General features: G+C 37.1%; 1 long non-coding RNA gene across 1 annotated transcript; it reads right to left on the reverse strand.

Annotated features, from left to right (window-relative positions):
- Positions 1-319: 319 nt before the first annotated feature.
- Positions 320-5,859, reverse strand: LOC134817015 (uncharacterized). The gene is made up of 4 exons (XR_010160459.1): positions 5,724-5,859; positions 4,464-4,551; positions 1,735-1,869; positions 320-1,527 (listed from the first exon to the last, which is right to left on the reverse strand). It is a non-coding gene; the product is annotated as an uncharacterized LOC134817015 (long non-coding RNA).
- Positions 5,860-9,044: the final 3,185 nt, after the last annotated feature.

The raw sequence follows: 9,044 nt of genomic DNA on the forward strand, positions 1-9,044 counted from the left end.
AGCTAGCGGAACTTTATCGCGCGCGGGTCTGTTATGCGCAGCATTATTACCTAGCGGAAGCTAGCGGTGTACCATTTTAATCATTAAAGAACTATTATAAGTATAATCCACGGTTGATTCACGATGTCAATCCTTCGCAGCTCGGTGAGGCACAGTGGTGCATCTCGCCGATCTACCGAAGGATTGATGCATAACAACAAGACACGCGCTAAAGACGCGCATTTTCTGAGTGATGTTAACGATAGCTTTAAATTCACTGATGTCATTATTATTCAGCGTGACCGGTAATAGTTTAAAAATCAGAAGGAGAAAACACATGTTTAAATTACTAAAAAAGGAGTATCACTTTACAGGATTGAATTTAAATATAGTCATAATAGATAAGAGAGGAATTTGTTTCCCTTTGAATCAATCAAACTAGATGAATTGTTGTAAATACTTAGATCAAACTATCAATCTACAGGCTATCGTCAAACATGTTGCAAGGCGTCATCTTCAGTGACATAATAGATAAGAGTTTATTAACTATCATGCCAACTTTAGAGACGGTAACCACATTAAACTAAAGTTTTCCCAATCAAAATAAAGGGTTTATACAAAATAAAAGGTTTATGCACTAGACTGCGAGACAATTAACCTTATGCAATGCAGGTTAGTATAACTATAATATCGGACTGAGTTGAAATTTCTGAGAGCATGATACCCCAAAATAAATATATGCCTGTGTCTGGCAATAGCGTTCAGATGGCTTCCGAACTTGTGCGGATAAGATAATATAAAAAATACAAATAAACTATAATAACAATCTGAAAATTAATGTATCAGTACAGATCTTATACTCGAAATCAGGCACTTTCAAAACATTTCTCTTAAATTATCTTTCTTAACACCGTTCAATTGTAACTTTAAATTGAAATATTATGATGATCCGGACGATGATAAATATTAAATTACAACTGATTATATTTATGGATTTCGGCCTGTCGATGCTGGAAGCTGATCAGCTAATCGTTAATCGTTACCATGTGACAAGAATAGTATGATGAACCTCCCAATCAGTATCTATGTATCAAAAGAAAATATTGATCTAATTCAACTCGTCGGGAGCCCTTTTGAAACATCTCGAAGTTAGAGTGCAGAGTGCATGATTACTGATTATCAGCACGATTGGGTGAAACAAAGACGAAACCGTGTGTTGATTAGAATTAAAAGAGGAAGATATTTAGTGATAAATTGTGCACTCTTGCATTTAAGTTTTAATTGTTAGACTTGTTCGATGTAGGGCCTTTAATTTAACCTAATACTAATGCAGTTACTTAATACTTGGTAAGTCTAGGGAAAACAGGTGCTAGTTGTCGGAAATGAAATGGAGTCTGTTCCTGATCGAAGTTACATGATGCTGATAGATTTGATGCAGCTCAGCACTCAGCAGCCACTGTCTTCAAATAGAGTGTTCCAGTTCTGCAATCTGCAGTCTCAAATGTTTTCGCCCAGCTTTTCTTTTCATCGTGGTTATAGAAGACAGACCTGAAGAAATACTAGTATAATGATAATATAGGTAACATGTCCAGAATGAGTAAAATTGTATTATCGGCAAATTTACTTATGCGAAAACTCCCAACAGGGTGGCGCTGGCCCAGAAGTAACTGCACACAAGCAACCCTTTAATGATCACGCACGTAATTTGTGTGAAAATATGTAACTCATTTAACGAAGTCAGTGAAAAGAACCTACCTTTATTTACCAATGTCGATTTTTTGCTTGTGATGAAGTAGTCCTCGCAAATGTGAGATATGTATGTAGTTTGTTTTTAAAAGTAGGATTGTAGTCATAGTCGATGTATAGCGACGGTAGTTTACCAGCAGCTCCCTGTACAAATAGAAATGTGGTTTTTATATAATATTACTAGTTAAATTAATGAGTACAATGCAGGAATAAAAAAATGTGTCTTAAATGTTTTATATTAAATGTGTTATAATTATATTAACCACCTTATATTCGTATAATATGTACTCACAAACAATGATAGTCCCAACTGTTTTTAATTGCTTATAATTTAAACCTTCTTATTAAATAATTTAGATGACTGTGTCTGATCTAAAATTGCACGAGAAATAGAGAAAATTAGGTCTCAGACAGAACTCGACCGGGATATAACCGGCGCAGCCGGAATACCGGCTGGTATTTGGCGATTTTTTACCGGTACCGGCCGGGATTTTGGTTTTAGCCGGGATTTTTCAAAATAAATTCAGTTTTTCTCAACGTTAATTTGAGTCCAAAATTAACAAATCTGTGAACATTTTCCTAAAACATTTTGACGAAGTCATTGAACAATGGAGACTGGAGTCAATCTATATTTAACATAATCATGGGTGTACGAATTATGGACTTCTTTCTGACTTATGACTTAATTATTGTGACTAAGTGTCACGGCTCACGGTCTTGTGTTACCGAGGGACAAGTAAAACAGAGTTCTCTGGGTAAAGAAAGCATTAATAAATGCTATTCAGTATTCATCCTATTCAATTATTCAGGTAAGGTGATGTAAACTGTAAAGTGATAAGCTCCAACGTCAAACACCATGTTCAATTAAATAAGTTTAAGTAACCAATACCAGATCACAGGATTGTTATAGTTACGGAGACTGTTGGAAACGATGCAAACCAGGATCGGACTCCTATCAGAAATAGTCGACCACCGGTCCAGCCTCCCTCAAACTCAAATGCCCTACCACTACCCCAGACCACATCCACCTCTTCAGCCAGGAACAGCGCTCCCACTATACCACTACCAGCAGTTCCTACCGCCTCAGAGGATACACTGCACGTGCCCGTTATTCCTCATGCCTCGTCTTAAATGTCCAGTCCATGAATCCTAGTGCATCAAGTGCGAGTATATGGGAAGTGCCAAAAATCTCAGCTCTTATTCAGGAGAAATCCAAAAACCACTCGTTACCGTTTATTGCACTTACGGAAACGTGGCTCAAGTCCTACATGTCAGACAAATACAAAATGTGCATCACCTCTTTCTCCTGCTGAGCAGAACCTCCCCCTTAAAAGTAAACAAATCTGCATCGCCTCCCAACGACAATCCAGATATATTAAGCAGCAGAGACAATCATTTAAGGAGACTTCGATATCTATCAGGATCATGATTATACTGCCTGAGAACTCAGCACTTCAGGATGAAACATATAATATTTGGTTTTCTCGATTTCATTCATATTTAGACAGAAGTCCGTGTAGATAATTGGTTATAGAATAATTGGATATAATTTTATGCGAAGTTGTGTCTGCGAAAATATACGTGTGAACTGGTCATCCCGCAAATGCTGAAAAAGTAGATGTTACCTATCATAAAATAACCGCTCGCACCGTACAGTGTACACGACAGAGTTGTGACTGCGTTTACAAATTCTTTATCATATTGATGTGTTGCCATGGCAACCGAAACTCCATCGGAAGATCGGCCTGTAAGGCATAATCATGATAATACACAGTATCAAAACATTGCCATTGATATCATAGCAACATTCCAGAGATTAGATTATGTGTGTGTAAGAAAATGTATGTTATAGTATTATACAGTCTGCTATAACATTCCGTTTACACATGGTGGCCGATAACAACTTGTTTAATTTATCTCCGAATTACACACAAATTTCTGAAAGTTTCGTAGACTTAAATCAATTACAGAGGGTGTGGCTATTGGCCAGCCCCTCTATTTCACTATTATGGTTGAAACTATAAGAATACAGATTATATTGATACAGTGATTTTACAAAAGTCGAAACAGTAAACACCAATTTGTAGGATACTTTAAATCACACCAAAATTGGTCCCAGAATGCAATGAAATCTGATGGCGTCTTTTCAGTGAAAAAGAGGCCACACTCTCTGTAATTGATTAAAGTTTACGAGACCTTTAGAAAATGAGTTATATAACTTGCAACTTAAACTAAGATAAATTGAGTATTTATACTCAATTTATCTTAGTTGCATGAGTAATATATATATACTCTCATTTTTTTAGAGCAAACGTAATTTAAATGGCTAAACACAATTCAATAAAATTTGGCTCGATCCGATTATCCAAACTATCAAATAAATGCGAAAATGAACCTTCTTTTGAAAACAATGAACACAAATATGTTTCGATTTGACAAATTTCTCGAACCAGTGGTGGTAGTAAGTCATACCAGAACCAATTATTTCAATTGGGCACTCAGTGACTGAGCTATTAATGCCAACGTTTGCACACTGACTTTTGGCCCACCCTGTATATTTATAATATACGGCTGGAAAAAATGTAACTGGATATCTGCCACAATGCTGCTATTATTAAGGTTAAAGTAACATTTAGCACATAAAGAAGTCTGGTTTGCTAGGTTTTAATTGGTCGTATAATAACAAATAAAAATGAGTTAAGACTACAAAAACGGTCGATAGAACCTAATTATAATACCTGTATCGAGAACTCGACTTCAATGCACTGATAGCGTTGGTACTAACATTCTATCAAATTATGTCATATCTTGAGACTTGATAGCTGCCTGAAACAGTTTTGAGTCAACATTATCGTGATATTCTAGAAATTGAAACCAATTCTCAACTTTAAAAAAGCAGGTTTCAATAAATGCCATAGAATTAAATTCTACCTTTTTAAATTTTAAGAATTTGTTGATTTATTAAAATTCTGTCTCAATTAATATATAAGGGTACATGCAATGTATTTCGACACGCACTGTAGACTCACTTATTGGATTCGTGCTAGATGCTGTGTACGTCACCCTCTTAACCACCTCTATGGCGAAGATGAGGATGGTAAGTGCAAGTACAGTAATGTGAGGAGAGGATGGGTATCATTTAGCACATTTTTGCTGTAGGTTTAAAGTAGCTCTTAGTCAAGGAGTATATAAATGACGGCACGACAAGGTTCTGCAACAGATCTCTGAACATGTTATCTTGTGAGCGCCGAGTGAACACTTATAAGAACAAGGCCAGCGATGTAAGACAGTATCATTGACTTAGTCCATGCTGGGAGGAAAAAAGCAAGTACAGACGACCGAAAGGAGTCGTGGTTTGGGATCCTGAGTGTGTCTCGATATTGGATAGTGCTTTTATATATCGGACCTTATGATATTCTCAAGGTCACCAAGACGGCACAGTCTTATGGCGGGAGGTAACGGTACCATCTAAAGAGCAGATTGCTGAATCATACAAGTAAAAACTCTACCGGTACAGCAGTCTTACAGCAGACTGAGATTCAAGCGAAAGAATTGTGCTGTTATAATTATGCGGTTAACGTTCTAGCACCGGGAGTAGTTGTTCACGGTTTGGAGAGAGCTGAGTAGGCTAGTACGGGATAGAAGGGAAGAAGCAGCTCACTGTTCCAGATGGATCTACTTCTTATCAAGGAAGAAGGAGTGGTAGGTATAGTAAGGAAGATTGGAGCCTAAGAGTTAACTTAACATCTAGAGGTACCACAAACTTTATCTCGTCGCCAATTGCGAGCTTTAACGGGTTTCCTCAAGTGACTCGATGGTTTAATTGTGACAAATCATGATACGAACTTTGATGAACCCATAATAGTATAGTGCAATAATACTATGATAGTATTCTCATAAGTTCTACCCTTGCAACCGAGTACAATGTACATACTAAGTGATATCAAGCTGCAATCTAAAATTTATTAATTGAATCTCAAAATAACTTCAAATTTTACCTAATAATTGCGACATCGTTGGAAGTGAGAAATAAAATACATTAAATTTTAATCCAATTCTGCGAGAGAAGATTTGCCCAGACAGCTGACAAGAATGTATTACCATACTTCCTGTAAATGTGGTAGTTATTAGGTCATATCAAACTTGAAAATTATGTCAAAGTTTTTCTCAGTCTCTGGTGTCAATCACCAGTAGAGTGCCCAGCCGCACCAAAACAACCTGCGATTTTTACGTGGGAAACATCGTATAATACACATGCTATACACTCTAGTTTTATAGCAGCTACTGATATCATGCGGCAGTATTAATAAGCATACAAATTCAGCGCAAAAAATTGTACAGACGACACAAATTCATGCGGGATGTTAATAAATGTGTCCATGTTGAACTCAAACTCCGACAGAATAATATTTCAAATCGGATATATTATAATTAATCAAATGGTATCTGCTCATGTTCCGTCTATATAAACTACAAAACTTAATAAATTAGTGAAGTTCTGAAACAAAGATCACGACTAGGTTTTATCAAAATTGAAAAGAAAACCGATCGAAGTGCACTAGAGATATAGTTTAAGTTTAAAGGGTCATCATTACTAAAATCTCTTCCTAGCTCCTAGCAATCAAGTTGTTAATCCTAGTTCTACACCTAAACAAGTACAAAATTACAGCCTTACATTTTGAAATTTTTCGATATCCAGCTCAACATAAGACTTCGATACCAATAATGCATAATGGGTACATACCGATGATCGGTGTTCGTAAATATTTGATTATTTATAGTATTGAAGTTTAAAATCTTCCTAATTATGTAAGAATAACAAAAGGAATCACGTACTAGTGTGCTGTTACGAAAAACAACTATTTAATAAAAATAAATTAACAGTATTCGAGTACAAAATTAAAAATACAAACTCCAACATAATCGACAGACAAACTCAATAAGTGAAGATTTCGTCGTGAAACGAGCTATATATACAGCTATAACGTAGCGCTCGACTCCAGTCTGAACCAAAATTAAGTCGCGTTCGTAGGAAATTGACCACCAGCTGCTGGTGGTTCGAATGTTGGTTTGCACACTACTGTGGTTGCGAGAAGCATTATTTGATGCGCGCGCGACCCAGTAGTGCATCGGCAGGCATTTATAATTTTACCTTCATAGTTAAGCTGAAGGTAAGTTGACCATTGTTAATGATCTGACCCGGCGCGCGCTACTTCGTAGCTCTTGCCATTCGTAGCTCTTGCCATTTCGAGAAGAAAGCGGCGCCGCGCGCGCTACTTCGAAGAAATTTAGACGAGTAACATCCGTCAAAAGGTAAGCCATTCAATTTTTGATTCCTCAGTGATATGCAGTTCACCTAATGTCATGTACAATTGTATCAGTTTCATGTAAACTTGTATACAACGTATGACAAGTTCCCCTAGGATACCTCCGATGAGTTCCTATCGCCGAGCGGCGATAGGATGTGTAAGTTCCGAGAGGCGATAGGATTTGCTCTCGGACCCGATAGGAAATTAAAAACCTATCGGATCCGAGCGCTAATCCTAGCGGAGATAGGATTTAACAATTCCGAGTGCCGATAGGATTTGCTCTCGGACCCGATAGGATACTCAAATCCTATAGGATCCGAGAGCAAATCCGAGAGGCGATACAATTTCAAATATCAGGACCGCAATAATTGGAAGACGACGCCTATCTAACTGTAGGTTGAAACTTCATGCTTTCTGTCAGTTAACTTCAGAATCAGATCATGGCTTTATCTTAAGTTGATCCACGGTTGCCTGCAGGCTACAACAACAACATGGAGGTTGTTTAGGTTAAATTAAGTAGAGAAATGATAACTTTAAGCTAACTTGTAGTTCTCTTTAACTTTAAGAGTTAACTTCAGGATACCTTGTAGTACTCTTCGAGCTAACTTCAGGATACATTGTAGTACTCTTCAAGTTAACTTCAGGGTACATTGTAGTACTCTTCAAGTTAACTTCAGGATAACATGTAGTACTCTTCAAGTTAACTTCAGGATAACATGTAGTACTCTTCAAGTTAACTTCAGGATACCTTGTGGTACTCTTCAAGTTAACTTCAGGATACCTTATAGTTGATAGTACTCTTCAAGTTAACTTCAGGATACCTTGTAGTATTCTTCAAGTAGTATTCTTCAAGTAGTATTCTTCAAGTTAAGTTAACTGTTAACTCCAGGATACCTTGTAGTACTCTTCAAGTTAACTTCCGGATACCTTGTAGTACTCTTCAAGTTCAAGTTATCTTCAGGGTATAGTAGAGGCTCTTACGGGCATTGTCTGCTCGATACGCTAGGGACCCCAAATACACCTTCCTAGACGTATTTTTGACCGTAGAATCGATTAAAAGTGGTTTCAAAATGATTGGACTGAGTTAGTGCCGTTAAAATTGAAAAAAACCGATTTTGGGGCCAAAAATTGGCCAAAAAAGCATGTTTTTTGATAATTTGAGCAAGTTAATTTAGTTGGCATGTCGGCAAAATTTGCGTGAAGGTAGCTAAAAGACAGCCGCACAAGATGGTATAAAAATAAAAAAAATCCCTCTATTTTAGTGCAGGTAAAAACCCCAAAAAGTGATAAAAATTTTGAATTGTTTGCTTGAAGTTTGAATAATTTTCTGCAGTTGTATTAAATCAACCCAAAAATAGTCACATCGTGTTTGCCTAAATGTTTCCTTTCCGAGAAGTACCCACTTCATCTACTTTATAGAAGTTTGAATATTGTCACTCCGCAAGCGTTTTTGCCAAATTTTCGACGCGCACTACGCGCAAAAGCATTTAGTTGTTATCAATTGGCACCTGCGCGTTCATCATAAATTTCAAACAGCTATAACTCAGCGAGATTATGTCCGTTCTAGCTCATATTTTCACACCAAATAGAAAATAATGTGATCTTATTGCTGACAAAATATGAATATAATTACTCTATTTGCCTTAGAGTAATAGACTGTCAAAGTTTAAAACGCGCATTGGTATAGCACGTGACTAATAAGGCCAAATTTATACTTCTTAACAGATTGTCGATCCTTAGACATCATACTATTGTGTCCAATTAGCGGTTAGGTCTCTAAACTCGTAGCAGAAAACACGTCTTTTTGCCCGTAAGAGCCTCTACTAATACCTTGTATAGTATTCTTCAAGTGATGAATCCGAGAGCACATCTCTCGGAAACATAAATCCTATCCTATCGCCTCTCAAAAATAAAATCCGAGCGCCTAGCTCTCAGGAGCGATCGGACGACGATCTGAAATGCGATCGGATCAACCTAGGACAGCGAACGTCGTCCAATTTGAACTAAGAA

The sequence above is a fragment of the Bolinopsis microptera genome, chromosome 6, assembly GCF_026151205.1.
Source record: "Bolinopsis microptera isolate Bmic1 chromosome 6, MBARI_Bmic_1.0, whole genome shotgun sequence".
Classification (NCBI taxonomy): domain Eukaryota; kingdom Metazoa; phylum Ctenophora; class Tentaculata; order Lobata; family Bolinopsidae; genus Bolinopsis; species Bolinopsis microptera.